This window comes from Schistocerca americana, chromosome 2 (genome assembly GCF_021461395.2).
Source record: "Schistocerca americana isolate TAMUIC-IGC-003095 chromosome 2, iqSchAmer2.1, whole genome shotgun sequence".
In the NCBI taxonomy this organism is placed as follows: domain Eukaryota; kingdom Metazoa; phylum Arthropoda; class Insecta; order Orthoptera; family Acrididae; genus Schistocerca; species Schistocerca americana.
The window spans coordinates 703011439-703029146 of record NC_060120.1 but is presented as its reverse complement, the minus strand read 5'-3'; the positions used below and the strand labels follow the sequence as shown (position 1 = coordinate 703029146).

The following is a 17708-nucleotide window of genomic DNA, read 5'->3' as shown; positions in this document are numbered from 1 at the left end:
CACAACTATGAATCACACTTCAGAAGAAAAATAAGAATCGTGCCTAAGGCTATATTCAATACACAGGGTAAATCGCCTAAAACTTGCACCGCAAATATTGCGGAAATGCAATGCGCTGTCGATATTCGGCTTACACAGAATGGATTGGTTGTGTGGGGCTCGTATTGTTAACAAATTAACAGATTCTAATAATATTTCAAAAGTGAACTTTTTGTGCAGTTATACATTTTTTTAAATGGAACAATACCTATTGTCACCAATAATTGAAAATTACAGTAAATTAGAACGTCAGTGGTGTTTGGTGCAGGACTGCAGGTGCGAGTTGCTTACGAGATATCGTATTTTGAAAAGCTCCCACACCGACATTTGTGGATTACCTCCGATAGCAAACACTAAAGAATAACACAAGTGTGTACACTAGTTATACGGATTCTGACCAGTAATGAGACGACTGACCATCACAGGTTGTGTTCAAAATGAACGCCGGCAGCGGCAATACACGCATCCAATCTGATACGGAACGACTGCTGCACACGTGCTAGCATTTCAGCGGAGATGTCAGAGCAGGCTGCAGTAATATCGATGGGTGTAGTTCGTATGTCCTTGTAGACAGCGTCTTTCAGCTTTCCTCACAGAGAAAAAGGGTACAGACCTCAAATAAGGGGAATAGACCGGCCAGAGTACAGGTCCACTGCGTCCATTTCAAATATTTGGAAACAGTTCGTGAAGTCATGCTGTGGTACTTCATGCACTACGGTCTGGGCAGCCATCATGTTGGTACTACAGGTACATCACGTGTTTACGCTCCATGGACGTTTACATTTCACCTGACAAAGCCTACGTAGAATCTCTACAGACCAATAGCGCTTGTTACGGCGGTTTGGTTCAAATGGCTCTGAGCACTATGGGACTTAACATCGATGGTCATCAGTCCCCTAGAACTTAGAACCACTTAAACCTAACTAACCTAAGGACAGCACACAACACCCAGCCATCACGAGGCAGAGAAAATCCCTGACCCCGCCGGGAATCGAACCCGGGAACCCGGGCGTGGGAAGCGAGAACGCTACCGCACGACCACGAGATGCGGGCTACGGCGGTTTACCTAACGACGACTGATAAATGTGGATTCACCACTAAACAAGTCACACGATACGTCTCGAATATCCTTTCGTAATGTCCATGTACAGAAATAAGAACGGTACTCTTAATTGTTTCCATGCTGCTCTTGACGGAGAAAGATGTATAGGGGTGGAATCTATGTCGATGGAGAATGCACAGGACACTAACCCAACTCATGCCACTTCCTCTGCGATTGCGTGGGAGTTAACATGCTAATCAACTGCAGTGGTAGTAAGAACAAGAACATTAATTTACCCCTTTTATGTGTCGCTTGTTTCCTTCTGTTATGTTGTCTAAGTGTTGCACTATCGCTTTGTCATTGATAAATAATTGCCGAGATGGCTGACGTCTATTGGGATGTCTTGTTGTGTACACCTTACAAGAACGTACACTCTCCGTACACCATGAGCATGTCGACTTTTTCAGCATTGGTAAATCCCATCGTCCATTCAGGACCTACTGCTTGGACTGTCACACGCTGACTAGCAAATCGCACTGCACTTAAGGAACACAGAAGCACACTGTAAGGAATCGTAACAAAGCCATACCTAGTAGTTACACAGGTTTAATGGCACAAACATGCATCACCGTGGGAACTTGTCAAAATGCGATATCTCGTAAATGACTCCCACTGGACTCCTTCAACAACACTAGAGACATTACAATTTACCCTACTTCCAGTTCTATAATGTCAATAGGCATTGTTCTGCTTGAAAAAGTACATGTTTGCACGCAGAAATACACCTAAGTATTACTACAATCTGTGTATTGGCTAAGAATACTAGCCCTGAGCTACCAATCCTTTCTGTGAAAATCGAACGTCAATAGCACTTTCCGCAATATTTGGGATGCAAGTTTTAGGTGATTCACCCTGTTTAGAAGAAAGATCAGCTACAAGAGGATTGGGGGCTAGCGGAGAGGAAACGCAAAATGGGTAAACGACAAGATCGTTGTACAGCAGAGTAATTTTGCTGTACTTCTTTAATTTTTTTAGCATGTTCTACGATATGAGCTCAGAACAGAGAAGGTTAGCTATGAGCCGGTGTGGTAGTCGAAGTCTAGACAATACATCTCGCCAATGTAACTGACGGTGTGACAAGATGCAAGCATTGTCACACAACCTCGGAGCGAGGCAGGCAGAAATGCAAACGTTGAATTGTGGCACAGCAAGATAACACTACTTTACTTCAACACCCAAGCACAACGACAAAATCTAATATCGGCTGTAGGCTCGGTCGATCCGTCGATATGTAGGGAATGACCACGGCAGCAGGCATCCTGGACCAGGGTCAGTAGTTTCCGCCTGAGCACATTGAGAGGCTGTCTTCGAGAGCGCTGACGTGGAAGCCCCACTATGTGATGGAACGTTTGGGCAGGTGAGGCCTCCCTGTTCTCTCGCAGCCACCAGCACAACACTTGAGCATGTCACTGATCTGTGGGGCGACTAACGACTCGCTGGCAAGGCATCAGGACGTCTTGACGGTAAATGCATTTATGCCTGGTCGCCAGCCACAGCTCTGAAGATCTTATAACTCTGTGTACGTTACACGATAAATAAATGTTGTATCAGATGTCACTTGCGCCTCCAGTCATGAACTGGACCACTTACCTACACTCCATCCCCATCCTCCTCTTCGCAACGTAATTCCGCTTCCCTTGTCACAACGCTGGTGTCAGGAAATGGTCGCAACATTGGTGTCAGAATTGGCTATCACCTACAGACTTCGATGGCAGTGAGGCTATGTCTGCAGCATCGAATGTCGTCTGGCAATACCAGCACAATGTGGTGTGCTGAGTGAACTATTTCTTTGCCGAATGCGTTTTCATTTAATATGTGTATCTAATTTGGGCCATATCAAATTGCAGAGACATCATTAGCAACCTTAACGTTCACTTGTTAAACCAGAAGAGCCTATGTATTTGTTGCTGTGTAGGGATGTGTTAGGAACAACAGGGCGGTGTAAGTTTTGTAACCTGTCAGAGCATGAATTGCCATGCAGAAAAGTTGTGTCTTTCATGTATAATACTTGTAGACTATTTGGACGTTTGCCACAGAATTGTTCTAGGTCCCTTTGAGAAACGATACGCCGAAAGTATTAGTGTGCAATTGTTAAAGATATGCAACATCTGCATTTCACAGTGTCTGAATAGCACTACACAATGTTCTTCGGACATGCATGCATGACGGAAAGTCAGATATTGCAGACGATATACAGTGATTTTACAATAAAGCAATGTATTCGTAAATATCGGGTATGATTATACATCAGCTGTGCAAATGATTAGTAACTTATGAAAATTTCTGCCAAACTAGGACTCGAATCCGAATTTCCCACGTATCGCGAGCTGTCACGTTAACGGTTTGTTTAAGAAAATATAGTTCTTGTGAAACACAACTAGCTCTTTATACTCATTAAGTAATAAGTGCTACCTACAGGGAACGTCAAATTGATTCCATATTTTTAGATTTTCAGAAGACTTTCGACACCGTTCCTCACAAGCGTCTTCTAACCAAACTGCGTGCCTACGAAGTAACGCCTCAGTTGTGCGACTAGATTCGTGATTTCCTGTCAGAAAGGTCACAGTTCGTAGTAATAGACGGAAAGTCATTGAGTAAAACAGAAGTAATATCCGGCGTTCCCCAAGGAAGTGTTGTAGGCCCTCTATTGTTCCTGATGTATATCAACGACATAGGAGACAAGCCGAGTAGCCGTCTTAGATCGTTTGCAGATGAGTACTAAACGAAATTCGCTAAATTTCAGTCACACAAATCTGAAGGCTGTAAATTCAACTAAATACTTAGGGATTACAATTACAAATAAACTAAGTTCGAACTATCACATAGATAATATTGTGGGTAGAGCCAACCAAAGACTGCGATTCATTGGCAGAACACTTAGAAGGTGCAACAGGTCTACTAAGGAGACTGCTTACATCACGCTTGTCCGCCCTATTCTGGAGTATTTCTGTGCGCTGTGGGATCTGCATCAGATGGGACTGACAGATTACATCGAAAAAGTACAAAGAAGGGTAGCTCGTTTTGTATTATCGCGAAATAGGGGAGATAGTGTCACAGACATGATACGTGAATTGGAATGTCAATCATTAAAGCAAAGGCGTTTTTCGTTGCGACGGGATCTTTTCATGAAATTTCACTCACCAGTTTTTCCCTCCGATTGCGAAAACATTCTGTTGGCACCCACCTACATAGGGAGAAATGATCATTACGATAAAATAAGAGAAATCAGGACTCTTACAGAAAAATTTAAGTGCTCCTTTTTCCCGCGTGCCGTTCGAGAGTGGAACGGTAGAGAGACAGCTTGAAGGTGGTTCAATGAACCCTCTGCCAGGCACTTTATTATGAATAGTAGAGTAATCACGTAGATAGATGTAGGTTATCTGTACACGCCTTCTCGACTGACCCAAACCTACATGTATCACAGTGTGCACGTCCTATACGCGCATACTTTCCATGTGAGCACAACTCGGCGAGAGAAAGTGTTAGTCTCGGCTTGTTTGCTTTCCTCGGCATACAGTACAGGTCTACAATGTCTAAATTTCTGAATGGTGCTGTACAGTGTCCTTCACACATATAGAAAAGCATACTTTAATTTCTGCAATTTTCAGTGTCTCAGTTGTACTATACAATGTTCTTCGGATATGCATGCATGTCAAAAGGACATTCTGTAGTACTATTCAGACACAATTAAATGCAGACTGCAAATCTGTATTACATGCCCAACGAAGTACACATGATGGGAGTTACAGTTTTAAATGTTAGAAAGCGTTCTGTAATTGAAGCAGAGCAGCAATCGGTATAAAATGCTAAAAATCCAATAAAAACAGTATCAATAGCTTTTCAGATTTTTATTCGGTAGCGCCTGGTTTCTGCCCTTTCCTCAGACTATCTTCGGGCTTTTCCCCGCCATTATGGCAGTCGATGACTGCAGATGAAGCGGGATCCGTAGAAGAAAGGATGTAATCATTTGTACGTCTAATATGTAATCACATTCGCCATCGGACTTAACATCTCAGGTCATCAGTCCGCTAGAACTTAGAACTACTGAAACCTAACTAACCTACGGACATCACACACATCCATGCCTGAGGCAGGATTCGAACCCACGACCGTAGCAGTCGCGTGGTTCCGGACTGAAGCGCCTAGAACCACTCGGCCACGGCGGCTGGCCATGGACTATCACTGCGTCTAATAAACGTTTCGCTAACTATTGATCTATGAAGTCTTCCATTATGGGTGAAGAAGCTTCGCTATCGGTGCAGCTTTCTGTAAACTCAAACGTTTTTATCTGTAGATATAGATATACGGTGCCGGGTTACTGTTGTTGCTGGCAAAGGACTCATCGTATTAAATGAATCCATAAACCGTAGTTGCAAAGCGTCCATTACCTTGTGATATCTGCCTCGCCAGTGCTACGCATTTTCACGTAACGCTGCTACTTCGACATTTAACTTACGGCTCTGATCATCACATGATCTATCAACATCTTCATCACATGATACTTGTAATATGGCAGTTATTATGGCCTTCGAGATACTAACCATGTCCATGACGAAATTTTTCAAGCTTACAGGAACCATAAATTCACCATTGATATTACTTCCACGCTATAAGCTTTTGCGTGCAAATCGATGCATTCTGTCTAGTTCTTCATTTTCCTTAGTGGCTCTACCACGTCCAATGATTCACGTCGTAATGCAGTATCAAAGGAAGCAAAGACTAACTTCCCCTTACCTGCTGGTACTTCATCATGGGAACCAATCCTTAGCATACATATTCGCAGTTTAGTCAGCAATGCCTTCGTGATGTGTACGCCTTGTCAGATTGCCTCGTCTGCAGTCGTATCCCCCTATAGAAACAATGTCCCATTGAGATATGCTGTATACTGCGAAAGATAGTTTTTGACGTGGTGTTTGTCAAGAGGATTTAGTCCAATAATTGCTGACTACCCACTTATGGTACAGTTCCATACACTCATGCAAATCTTTAGTCAAGTTACTGAAACTGAGCAGTATCATACCGAATGTCTCAACAGTATTACGAGGGTTGCCGAGAAAGTAATGCACTGTAGTTTTTCTTCAACAGTTTTTTATTCAACATACTGAGAATTACACACACGAAATAATGGTGTTTTATCTACGCGCCCTTCCAATCTTTGTCCTGGTGGTGGAGCCAGTACTTCACTGTGTGAATCAGCTCCTCATCGTCCTCGAAACGTCTTCCATGAACGGAATCTTTTAATGACCTAAGCAAATTGAAGTGCGATGGGGGAAGATCAGGGCTGTAGGATGGATGGGTAACAAAGTCTAACCGTATTTTGCGATGTGTTCAGCAGTCCTCAGACTTGTATGGGGCCGAGCATTATCGTGTTGCAGGAAAACATTCCTGCGTTGCTGTGGCGCCGAAGTCACTGCAAGCACGTCTTGAGTTTTGTTAATGTGTTAGCAATGCATCTCAATTAATGGTACTGCGTATCGGCATCACATCAATCAGAATCGCACCTTTCCAGTCCCAGGACGCGTTGATCATTACCTTACCGGCGGAAGCAGTTGCTTTGAATTTTTTCTTCTGTGGGGAGTCGTTTTGTTTCGGGCTCAAAATGGTGAACCCAGGTTTCTTCACCCGCCACAATCCGGGACGAGAAGGCTTCCTTCTGAGCTTCAAAACGTTCCAGAAAATCGAGACAAATGTTTTTTTTTTTTTCTGTGGGATTTGTGATGCATCGTTAGACACCGCAGTAACCATCTTGCACACGCTTTTGAACATCCAAGAGAGCGGATAATTGCATCCACATTTCCATTGCTAATTGACAGACGCAGCGTCAACTGCCGAGACGTAATGCGTCTGTCCTCGCGAATGACAACATCAGGCCGCTGGAACTTGTCAGGTGTGACAGGCGTGGATGCTCTCCTCCACCGCTGCACATCGTGGACCTCCGCCGAACAACATCCGTGCCCAGCGACTAACTGTACTTCTGTCAACAGCAGATGCTCCATAGACTTTGCACAAGCGTTTGTGAATATTCCACACAACATCTTTCTCTGCACTGAGAAATTCAATGGCGGCACCTTGCTTCTACTGTACATCATTTACAGTCACCATTTTGAAACTGTCCTGCAGCTACATTATCTGTTGTAAGAGACGGAATCTTGGTGTGTTCTCTCAGGAGACGTCAAATACTACATACGTCACGTTTCGCATTCGTAGCATTATTTTCGACTGAGAAAAAAATGTGGTGCATTACTTGGTGGGTAACCCTCCCATGACCCGCTGCCCCCGATTTATGACGCGGGTTCCCAGTCTCCTTCTGCCTACGAGGTCCAGACTGACGGCTGACAACTGCGCGTCTGTTTCAACCAGAAATTTGTGTTCCTCTCCTCTCACAAAGCCTGAAAAGTAGCATTTCGTCTGTGCATCTATTTGTGGTGTGTTGCATCTATTGAGAATTCCTTCCTATGATTGAACCACTCCCTTTTGCTTTTAACGGCTGCTTCTGATGTTTTCTCCACCTACATTCCCCACAATGCTTTACCCGGTGTCCCGTTTCTGATAACGTTACCATTAAACGTCAGCAAACTGCTGGAATGCTTTGGCCTAAGATAATGGTTCAAATGGCTCTGAGCACTATGGGACTTAACTTCTGAGGTCATCAGTTCCCTAGAACTTAGAACTACTTAAACGTAACTTATCTGAGGACATCACAAACATCCATGCCCGAGGCAGGATTCGAACCTGCGGCCATAGCGGTCGCGCGGCTCCAGACTGTAGCGCCTTACTGTGAACCTCTGGGTACCACACGTACGACTTTTATACGCCTGTCAATCATAACCACACAGAGAAAAATCTCGTCTGACCAACCACTCACTTTTGCGGTAAGCTCAGCATTGTCACCGAACGCAATTACGTCCTCTGTTGACTAGTCAGAAGAGTCTGTTACTAAGGTAGCTGTCGATGGATCGAAAGAGGGGCCTCCTAATATCCCGTTTGGAACTGCTGAACCATAGCTTCTAAAACCTTTACCTGCCTGTGTAGCTCCTCTTGTTCCTGTTCTTCGTGGCAATTCATTCCTGACACTGTCTCTAGTTTTGCGTGGAGTTTTCGTACTCTACCATTGCCATTTTACAACAATAAGTAGAAATAGGGAAACTGCACTCCCAACACATAAACAATAATTATACAGTAAACAAACTTATTCGCCGATGGCGAATGTGATTACATATTAGACGTACAAATGATCACATCCTTTCTTCTACGGATCCCGCTTCATCTGCAGTCATCGACTGCCATAATGGCGGGGAAAAGCCCGAAGATAGTCTGAGGAAAGGGCAGAAACCAGGTGCTACCGAATAAAAATCTGAAAAGCTATTGATACTGTTTTTATTGGATTTTTAGCATTTTATACCGATTGCTGCTCAGACCCATTTGCACCATTTTTTGATAGTCCATGGGGCGAAATATTGTCCTCGTGAGAAAATAGTCATGAGATGGTAATAAGAAGAACAGATATCCGATCCCCAATGTTACGGAAACGTTAGACAATCTAGGACAGTACCTTGCAACAGTGGCTCTATGAAGCTGCTATCAACAAGTAGAGATAGTCCTCGGAGACAGAGCGAAGACCCTTTCAGAGTCCCATGATGATATTATCAGTATAATAGGACGTCACTGTGGCTCAAAAACGCGCCAATTACGTTCCAAAGTTTATTAGGTGGTAGTGATGGGCAAAGCTGTTTCTTTAGCGATCGGTTCAGCATGGGTCACCAATTATTTGCTAAGATAAATGAAAGTAATGCGCCTTCTCTTTTTAATTCAAGATCACTGTCCTGTATTCTTCCGTTGTTACAACATTTTTTGGTAGAATTGAGAGGAGGACTAATAGTTTTCTACTATATCTCTTTCATAATTAAGATCTCAAAAATTCCTACATTTCTTCTTCAGTACAAATTAAAAATATCATTACATAATTCTGCATAAGGATTTGGGAATTGTGAAAAGATTTTATTCTTGTTAGTTATTTATAATTTTACCGAAAACAAAGAGAACTATAAAAACTGAATAAGGGGAATTAAGTTTCTACTACCTAAAATTGTCTACAGTTGTCATTTATAATCAGTGTAACAATATATGTCTAGTTTGACAATCGCTGCAGGTCCCCAGCCGATGGTTTCGTTGGAGCTGACAGATGTACCATCAAACTCCCTCTAAATTGAACAATTTACACTTTTTATGGTGGTAAATGGTTGGTGATTGGTTTTTCTTTTATTTCCTTACATTTCTGCAAGGTAAAAGGACTCTTACTGAAACTGCCAGGGGCTAGATCTGTTAGTGAACCAAGAGCACAGTGACTCATGAGTCACCTGCAGTCAACTCTGTACTAATTCGGGAGTGGTAGGGTAGCGAAGCACTTCTGCTACACAGAGCATCGTCTCCCGCTGTGAAGTGTCAGATGGGTCATCATGGCAGCTCCTTGCCAGATGTCTCTTCAAATCGGAAGCTAAATAAAAGGCAGAAAAGTTGTTTCTGCATTAGTGCAATGTTCTGAGAGAGTGGCCTTTCTTTGCTTTCTATTCTTTTGATGGCTGAGAAAAGCCCTTCACAACAGTCAAGTGTATAAACACACATATAATATATAGCGTATTAGTTTTCAGTATAGTCTACTTGAGAGTAAAGACTTCTGTAAACCTGGTGCTCCGCCGTTGCAGCAGCTTAACCTAGAACCTTGTCCGCAGCTCGTGGTCGTGCGGTAGCGTTCTCGCTTCCCGCGCCCGGGTTCCCGGGTGCGATTCCTGGCGGGGTCAGGGATTTTCTCTGCCTCTTGATGACTGGGTGTTGTGTGCTGTCCTTAGGTTAGTTCGGTTTAAGTAGTTCTAAGTACTAGGGGACTGATGACCATAGATGTTAAGTCCCATAGTACTCAGAGCCATTTGAACCTAGAACCTTCGTTCCACTCAGTGACATCACTGGAGTTGCTTTACGTATCTGAAGAGCTAACGTCCCTTTTTTCCGAGTCACCAGATGCCCACTCCTGAAAGGATCTGGAACTATCAACTAGTTAAGGAGTTGATAGCCCATCTCTATTGGTTAGGGTTTTATGTGGTTTAAAAGTGAAAAGTTCGTTGGTACATTTGTGTGATATCATTATAGTCTCAAAGGTTACGCCAGAGCATATGAGACGCCTGGAAGATGTATTTAACTGGCTACGATCTGCACATCTGATGCTTAGCGAGACCAGGTGCCATTTTGCGCAAACGCAGGTAAACTACCTCGGGCATATAATTAACTTGAAATGTGTTCAAAGTGATCCTCGCCTTACAGAAGTGATCTGGATCTTCGCAATGCCACAATCCACAGAAAAAATAGAGTCACTCCTGGAATCAGGCAACTATTATCAAAAATTCGTAAAGAATTTTATACAGATTACAGAAACTTTGACTTGACTGTTGAAGAAGAGCAGGAAATTCCAGCGGTCAGCAGAACGTCAAACACCATTTCAACCACTGAAGTCAGCATTAGTGCCTGATCCAGGACTTAGTCGTTCCTTGTTTTGAGAAGGAATTTATCCTCTCACATGAAGCCAGTAATGTGCGGTTGGTGGTATTCTGGACCTGAATATGAAAAGTGCAGGCGCGTGCAGTAGCGTATGGTTCAAGGCGCCTAAACAAAACGGTGCGCAACTACGAGGGGTGTGTGAAAAGTCCGTGCAAAAAGAAAAACTACTTACGTGTTTGTGGTAAACTTTTCTTATTTTTCGACATAGTCTCCTTTTAGACGCATACACGTCGTCCAAAGCTGTTCAAATTTGTTGATCACTTCCGAATAATAGGAACTGTTCAAGTCTGCAAAATAGCTATTAGTTGCTGCAATCACCTCCTCGTTTGAATAAAATGTTTGTCCTGCCAGCCATTTCTTCAAATTGGGGAACAAATAGTAGTCCGAGGGAGCCAGGTCTGGAGAACAGGAGGGATGTGAAACGAGTTGGAATCCTATTTCCATTAATTTTGCGACCACAGCTGCTGAAGTGCGTGCTGGTGCATTGTCGTGATGGAAAATAACTTTTTGCGGTTCAATCGTTTGAGTTTTTCGTGCAGCTCGGTTGTCAAACGGTCCAATAACGATGAATAATATGCAATTGTAATAGCTTTAACCTTTTCCAGATAGTCGATGAGGATTATCCCTTGTGAATCCCAAAAGACAGTCGCCATAACCTTTCCGGCCGAAGGAATGGTCTTCACCTTTTTTGCTGCAGATTCTCCCTTCGTAACCCATTGTTTAGATTGTTGTTTGGTCTCAGGAGTATAGTAATGTATCCATGTTTAATCAACAGTGTCGAAACGACGCTTAAACTATGGTGGATTATTCCTGAACAGCTGCAAACCATCCTTGCAACACTTCACACGATTCCGTTTTTGGTCAAGCGTGAGCAATCGCGGAACCCATCTTGTGGATAGCTTTCTCATGTCCAAATGTTTATCCCAAATATTATGTACCCGTTCATTCTAGATGCCCACAGCACTAACAATCTCACACACCTTAACTCGTATGTCATCCATCACCATATCAAGGATGTTATCAATGATTTCTGGAGTCATAACCTCCACAGGGCATCCAGAACGTTCAGCATCACTTGTGCCCGTATGGCCACTCCGAAAATTTTGAAACCACTTATAAACTGTTATAATCGAAGGTGCAGAGTCACCGTAATGTTTATGATGCTCCTCTTCAGTCTCCTGAGGCGTTTTGACTTTATAAAGCAGTGTTTAATCACCACACGACATTCTTTTTCGTCCAATTTTTGACAATCGCTCGACTTCCTTGATTCACACGAATGCCAAACACAAAGAAATAGACCAATATGGCTGAAACTTGGTGTGCGTTCTTTCCAAAGATGCTACTAACTAAACATGACCTCGATACGCTCCGATGGTGCCATCTCTCGGACTTTGCATGGACTTTTCAAATACTCCTCGTATTTCACTATGGACAAGGAAATGTTGTCAGTGGTATGCGGAATAGCGTACTTTCGTTGTTATTTATGTTGCTGTAAAGTTTCAGGTCGTCACAGATCATGCATGAAAATGGCTGTTGGGGCTGAAAGATCTGTTGAGTAAATTGGGTACTCAAACTCAGTGAATTTGATTATGAGCTGATCCATAAATCGGTTTGGAAGACACAAATGGAAATACATTTAGCAGAAAAGTTGGAGTAGTGAACTCGCTAGGCAATACTGTAACAGAGTAGCCAAGTGCAAGCGACCAGCAAATTTGGTCAGGTACTCAGGTAAAAACCAGCGCTGGTGCTCAAGGATGAAGTGTTGCAACGGGTACTTGACCATGTGTTGGCAGGTCACGGAAGATGCCAATCAGTCGACATGTGAGTAGTGGTAAGGTTCTGGTGGAGAACAAGGAAATGTGACGACGAGCAATACTTGTTCATAAATAGTTACTCTTAGTCATCAAAAATCCCTTGAAAGAGACTAACAGAGCCGCTGAAACCCATTCAGATGACTGAAATGTATGTTTTAGAAGTGTAGAATAGAACATTGCCCATGCTTTAGTTAATAGCTGAATAATTCAGTTTTTTGTGCTTGATAGCTTAGTTATAGATCAGAGTACAAATTTTGTATTCGACTTGATAAAGGAATTATTTCATGTACTTTGTATCCGGAAGTTACATACAAGCTCGTTCGATCCGAAAACTAATGGCATTATGGAACTAGTTCATAGGACATTCTATAAAGTGTTGTGATATTATATTAACAGCCATTATGCGGACTGAGTACACATTAACAATACGTGGTTTGTACGTATAACTTTAAAGCACATACTGGTAATAGTCTCTCACATTTCGAAGTGGTGTACGGTAAAGATATGCCATCCTCTTTGATATAATGCTTCCAAATTAGGACTAAACTGTGAATATATTAAAAAAATTGCAGAAACAATATGGGAGATATGGTAGGCTGTAAAGTGAGCTTAAACTTTGGTACGAAAAAGCAGTTCACACAGTGTATGGGAAAACTGCAAAAATATCGAGTGGTTCGATGGGTATGAGTCACTAATACCTACACGCCTAAAGCAAAGACAAAAAAATTCATGACGCAATAGGGTCCTTATCAAGTCATCGATGTAACTCTCGCAATGAACGTTAAATTACAGTTACGGACTAAAACTCTTATTGTCCATGTAAGGAGGAGCTTACCACAAGTCCCGGCGACGGAGTCATGGTACAACAAAACGACTAAAGAAGTCAGAGCTCATACTAGTGGACAAGCAGAATGCACGCAACAAGTAGTAATATTTACTCGCATTTGCTTAAGAGCTGTTTAATGCAGATGTTTTTCTATTCTTTTTCGAGTGTATTCTGAATTTTAACCATTTACAACTGTACGTTGGTTACGTGTAATTTCTTAGTTTTGTTATGTAAATGCTTTTTCAAAAGGGAGTGACGGAAGCTGCTTTTCTCAGGTGCCAGATGACCTGGAACATTCAGATGGACTGTGGTAATCCTGATATTGCACCACGTCATTAGAGGAAGAGCAGTGGATATAGTTCGCATTAAACTGTTAGAGTCAGGTGTGTTCTTTTATCAACAACCGAATGTCTTACTGACCAGTCATCAAAGGATATTGAGGTTGACTGTTGATGTGTGAGAAGTAAGAAACGAGGTCTGTAGACTGCAGAATGCATTCATGGAACTACATAAGGGGCTTAGGGTAACAAAATTCTCTCCGAGATGCAGAGTGAATACCATGAGGTGACGCTATCGTGTGGTAAACTTAGAGCTCAACTGACACAAATCGCTGACACATTACCACAGACGCTAGTGTGTAGGAAAAGAGGGTGGTCAGATGAAGGTGGAAAAATTTTAGGTACTGTAATTAACAAAAATATGCAGGAGCAGAATAACAAGACTGGGCAACTACAAGCGAGGGCAGACACTGCTAAAACCATAGTAGCGTGGCATATACATCTACACGGCTGCTCTGCAAATCGCACTTAAGTGCCTGGAAGAGGGTTCATCGAACCACCTTCACATTAATTCTCTATAATTCCACTCTCAAACGTCACCCGCTAAAAACGAACACCCAAATCTTCCCGTCCGATTTCTGACTTACCTTATTTTATTGAGGTGATTATTTCTCCCTATGTATGTAGGCATCAAAAAATATTTTCACATTCTGAGGAGAAAGTTGGTGACTGAAATTTCGTGAGAAGATCCCGCCACAAACAAAAAAGCCCGTATTTTAATGATGTCCAACCCAAAACCTATATCATGTCCATGACACTGTCTCCCCTATTTTCCGATAATACAAAACGTGCTTCCCTTCTTTGCACTTGCTCTATTCTGTCAATGAAACGCAGTCTTTGGTTCACTTCCCTCTCAACATTTTCTATGTTTCCTTTCCAATTTAACTCTCTGCGTAACAGAAAATCCGCATACCATTTCCTACCAGTCCGGTCTCTCAGGCCCGTGTTGTTTAAATTGACATACATTTACACTACTTTGGTTACTTATGATGTGAGCGACTTCTGAGGTGTAAATAGTTTTAAAATAATTTTATTTATTTAAAATTTACATTTCAAAAACAGTTTTTATGCTTTAACTGGTGGCTTTTATTCTTATTACAAATTTGTGTTGGGTCTAAGGCAGTAGCAGAACATTCCGTGCATACAGACTAGGTGCACTAATAACATCTAATTTGACTTTTTCGTCCTTCTCCGTATAATATGCACATCTTCTCCTTTTCATAGCTGGTGGTTTTACTGCCTTTCGAGGATCCGATGCTACTAATCATTTAGCTCTTTACCTCTGGTGTGACGATGAAAGTCTGACGTCCCATTTTTTAATGGCAACTAGCATCATCCAAATTATGTATGCATTCATTACACTTACGTCGATCAAGCTGAAGAAAACCACCAGTAATAAGCGCCTTGTTTCTCTCTTTACAAGGTAGCATCGCGTCTTGTGAACCATGGCGTCAACGCCGCCCTTTGTGGCCCTGTATGTCATTGTAACTTTAGACTACTTTAGTTGTGACGATGATACCGCTGGTTGGTCATGAAGAGAGCTAAGGACGGTAACAACTTTGTTTTTCTTAGGAACATAAGTGCCTATCATCACATCAAGCTGAAAACCAAATAATGTAGACTATACTTCACGTCATTTAGGTGCAATAATGGTTCAAATGGCTCTGAGCACTATGGGACTCAACTGCGGAGGTCATTAGTCCCCTAGAACTTAGAACTAGTTAAACCTAACTAACCTAAGGACATCACAAACATCCATGCCCGAGGCAGGATTCGAACCTGCGACCGTAGCGGTCTTGCGGTTCCAGACTGCAGCGCCTTTAACCGCACGGCCACTTCGGTCGGCTAGGTGCAATAAAATATGCAGATAGCCCACCTTTGTTTTTTCGGTTATTGACGACTATTGTCAGATCTTTGACAACAAATAGTAGGTAAATCTTTATAATAAGTTTCCGAAATTATGACTAACTTTACAAATTAGAAAAATTAATAAAATTTCTTTGAAATAAAATGTATAGTTACTAATAAAGAAGGCATTAAACATCACGTCGGCTTCTCTGAGGCCCGATGGTGCGTAAAGGTAAAGAAATTTACAGACTATAGATGTGACTGATTTATCATCTAAACGAATTTTAACGGATTTCTTTCAACATTTATGTGAATGACGTCACACTTTTCATTATTTACGGTCAATTGCCTCACAGACAACTTATCTAAATGGTTTTGCAATTTGTTTTGATATTCTGATGAGTTTACTAGACGATAAACGACGGCATCATCTGAAACGAACCTAAGACCGCTGCTCAGATTTTATCCTACATCGTTTCTATCGATAGAGAACAGCAGGGGGCCGATAGCACTACCTTAGGGAATGGCAGAAATTGCTTCAATTTTTATCTATGACTTTCCATTAATTACTACTAACTGTGACGAATCTGAAGGAAGGTACGAATCTAGTTACATACCTAAGATAAATATTTCGCAAACAATCAACTTCATTGCAAGCCGCTTGCAAGATACGGTTTCAAAAGCCCTCTGTAAATCTATAAATACGGAATCAATCTGAGACCCCTTGCCAAATGTTAAAACGCAATATATGTTCCAAAATTCTGCTGCATGTCGACGTTAATGATGTGGGCGTTTCTTGAATATTGATGTAACCTACGCAAATTTCCACTCTTTGGGTACAGACCTCTCGTCTAGCGAACGGTTGTATATGACAGTTACGTATGGAGCTATTGGGTCAGCGTACTCTGAAGGGAACCTAATTGGTAAGCACTCTGGATCGGAAGACTTGCGTTTATTGAGTGTCTTAAGTTGGTTCACTACTCCGAGGATGTTTACTTATAAGTTACTCATGTCGGCAGCTGTTCTTTTTTCGAATTTTTGGAATATTTACTTCATCTTCCTTAGTGAAAAAATTCCGGAAGGCTGTGCTTAGTAATTCTGCTTTAACAGCACTGCCATCGACATCGTTTGCATTGCTGTCGCATAGCTACTGTAGGATTTAGAGCAGGACGTTGTGAGTAGCACCAAATAGCACGTGATTTAACTAACGATTTAGCACAGTGCACATGGGGTACGAGGAAAACAGTGATTTGGGGGAAATACAAAAACCACCGAGCTAATTGGCCATCGTATAACAAATACTTGCAAACTCAACGATACGAGAATTCGATTGGAGTCGTTACAGGAAACAGTCTCTCATGCGATAGACTGAATTCTTTATTATTTCCACCACAAGAATTCTTGATAGGGTTACGGCTAACAGAAAAATAATTCTCTGCGGAGTTGCGACACGTGACAAAGGTGTCGGAAAATAACATAGAAATGTTTTACCACATAGCAACTGTAGAAGTAGATACAGACAGAGTAAAACTGCATGTATAGGTCAGACTACCAATGGTTGGATGACAACGCAGTATCGATGTTATATGGTTCACTCTTATCCAGGAAGATGGGCAGCGACGGATAAACGAGTACAAGTAAAGACGCAATAGGTGTTGATAATTTCCGAACATGGAGAAACTCATGCTCTTATGTCACTAAGAGATCTGAAAGACTGTTTGAAGGAAAATTGCACCAGTTGCGCAGCCAGAAAGGTGTAGACTGATGCACTAACAATATCTGGACAGAACAAAAGCAGCGAATGTCAGAAAGAAACATTTGCACCACAACCTCATTTCAGTATGTAGGAATGTACTGGGTATCCTCAACTATTGCACCAGGAACTGTGATCATGAATTATTGTTGGAACGAGAAACATCAAGCCATGGTTGTACTCGACTTACGCAATGCTGATATCTAGGTGAATGTCTCTACTTGTGAGATAGCCAAGGCGAACTTCCACCACCGATCTACGCTCACAAGTATGCCTGTATTCCAGCTAACTCATTCTGCATTGTATTGGGTAGAGAAAACACTGGAAGAGCTGCCAACGCAAAAACTAGCGTACCATAACAACACCCAGCATCCTAATCTCACACACTCCTTAGATACACTAATAGAAACTCAACAAGACTAAATTTCCTTGCGACAGA

The 17708-nt window shown here is 42.1% G+C and overlaps 1 protein-coding gene across 1 annotated transcript in view; it reads right to left on the bottom strand.

Annotated features, from left to right (window-relative positions):
* LOC124596359 (esterase FE4-like) overlaps positions 1–17708 on the bottom strand; it is a 109918-nt gene that overhangs the window by 87558 nt on the left and 4652 nt on the right. The gene's annotated exons all lie outside the window — the stretch shown is intronic.